The sequence below is a fragment of the Rhipicephalus microplus genome, unplaced genomic scaffold, assembly GCF_043290135.1.
Source record: "Rhipicephalus microplus isolate Deutch F79 unplaced genomic scaffold, USDA_Rmic scaffold_205, whole genome shotgun sequence".
NCBI classification, from domain to species: Eukaryota; Metazoa; Arthropoda; class Arachnida; order Ixodida; family Ixodidae; genus Rhipicephalus; species Rhipicephalus microplus.
This window is the reverse complement of record NW_027464776.1, coordinates 30,001-32,500: the sequence shown is the minus strand read 5'-3', so window position 1 is coordinate 32,500 and position 2,500 is coordinate 30,001. Positions and strand designations below refer to the sequence as shown.

Sequence of the window (2,500 nt, the reverse complement as noted above, 5' to 3'; positions counted from 1 at the left end):
AAATACAATCAAGCAACGGCACAATAAACAATAACAAACAGGGAGGAAATTGGACATCGGGAGCAGAAATGAGAGAAAGAAATTTACCCAGTGATGACCTCCCATTTACAGAGATTGAAGTAACGCAGATAGTAAAAAATCTGAGGAAAGATGTAACCCCCGGACCAGACAACCTAAAAACTAACCTCATACAAGTGATGTATGAAAGGCATAAGACTTTCTTTGTCAATCTTTTTAATGCATGCTTAAAGCACGGACATTTTCCTCAAAGATGGAAAGAATCTAAAATTATATTGATTCCAAAAGGGAACGGAGAGGACAAATCCGAGGAAAACAAATATCGCCCAATAGCTATTAACTCGATTTTGGGAAAAATATTAGAAAAGCTCATAAAAGATAGAATCTATTATTTCTTGTTTAAAAATCACCATTTTAACAAAAAACAATTTGGATTTACCCATGGGACATCAACAACCACGGCATTGGAAGAAATAATCAAACGAATAAACCAAGCGAAAATTGATAAGCTAAACAGCATGCTAATAGCACTAGATATTAAAAACGCATTCAATTCTATAAAACCCGAAGCAGTTATTCAGAAATTAGAGGAATATAAGTGTCCCAGCATGCATTAAAAAGATTGACAAAGAAAGTCTTATGCCTTTCATACATCACTTGTATGAGGTTAGTTTTTAGGTTGTCTGGTCCGAACTTCAGGTTCCCCACAGGGGTCACCTTTAAGCCCACTCTGTTGGAATATAACAATAGGCGACCTATTAGAAACTCAGCTTCAAGAAGGAGTACACATCCAAGCCTTTGCGGACGACGTGGTGTTACACATAAAGTTCCGCTCAAGAAAAGAGGTGGAGGAAAAAGCTACGAAGGCACTAACACTAATAAATCAGTGGGCACATCAAAACGGAATAACCCTGAATAAGGAAAAATCGGAATATATGATAATCGGAAAGCAGTACATTAGCCATCAACCCCAAATAAAAATCGGACAGGATAAAATCAAAATGGTTAACGAAATGAAAATTCTAGGGGTGGTCTTGGACACAAAACTAACATTCCTCCCACATCTAAAATACTTAAAAAGAAAAGTAGACGAAGTCACGTATAATTTAAGTCGTACAATAAAAGACGACAAACATACAAATAGAAACACACTACAGTTAATATATAAAAGGGGTATAGAACGAATGGTTACATACGCCTCCCCAGCATGGTATAGCCGAAAAACCATTTTTATTAAAAAACTGAAATCAATCCAAAGATTACCTTTATTATTAATAACTAAATCATTCAAAACAACATCAAATCTTTCACTCAACATATTAGCAAACATTCCACCTCTCCATTTGACAATCGAAAAAGAAAACGAATTACACTACATACTTAAGAAAGGAAAGAACTTCACATGGCAACAGAAAGTATACACCGAAAACGAAATAATGAAGAAACACGACCAATGGCAAGATCATCCAGCAAATAAAGTTAGCATACCCTTTGGAACAACAGAGGAAGAAGCAGACTTCAAAATATACACAGACGGATCAAAGAAAGAAAAAGAAACAGGAGCGGCATTTATAATACTAAACAAAGATAACCAAATCCAAACAGTGAAAAAATATAAACTTCCAGAACACAGCAGTAATTACGAGGCTGAGATCATTGCAATCCAGAAAGCAATAGAACATATCTGGCCTCTACAAGCTTTCGTTAAATACCAGCTTTTTACAGACAGCCAATCTGCACTTCTGGCAATAAAAAATCCAGATAACCTAAATCCAATTATTTGTAACATCAGGAAAACCTTAAGCCAAACACAAAGTAAAGATATTAAACTGACCTACGTAAAAGCACACAGTGGGAATATAGGGAACACATTAGCCGACGAATGCGCAAAAGAAGCGAGCAAAGATGGAGAGGAAATATTTGTTCCCATAACGAAAACAGTTATAGCAAAAGAATTAAAGAAAAAGTTAAATGACGAGTGGAATGAATTATGGAAGAAAGAAGGCAAGCATAGCTACACATTTACATGGATAAGAAATACAAATTTCATTCCGCCACATTTTCCAACTAATTACTACACATCACAGGCAATAACAGGACATGGAAGATTTCCATTCTACTTTACACGATTCGGAATACTGCAACAAGCGACATGTTATTGTTCAAACATAATAGAAAGTTTTGACCACTACTTACAGCAATGTCCCATTGTAACAAACGAAAGAAAGGAACTAAAAAGAATTTTAGGACAAAACCTGCAAAATAGAAAACCAGAAATAATCAAACAAAAAGAAACAATGAAAATACTTGAAACAATGGTGGAAAAGATTAACGAGGCCATCCTACAGTGCTGAAAATTGAAGACAGACGAAAGAACTTGTAAAACTACAAAAGACAACAACTAGTGCTTGTCATGGGAAATGGCTCAAAAGACCGATATTGGAGAGGATACCTCGGCTTTCATTTCCCATGGGCACTGAAA

At 35.6% G+C, this 2,500-nt stretch overlaps 1 protein-coding gene and 1 pseudogene across 1 annotated transcript in view; one reads left to right on the top strand and one right to left on the bottom strand.

Annotated features, from left to right (window-relative positions):
* LOC142792126 (uncharacterized) overlaps nucleotides 1–2,500 on the bottom strand; it is a gene marked incomplete at both ends in the record, with an annotated part of 286,387 nt that overhangs the window by 260,899 nt on the left and 22,988 nt on the right. The gene's annotated exons all lie outside the window — the stretch shown is intronic.
* LOC142792165 (large subunit ribosomal RNA) overlaps nucleotides 1–2,500 on the top strand; it is an 8,372-nt pseudogene that overhangs the window by 3,864 nt on the left and 2,008 nt on the right.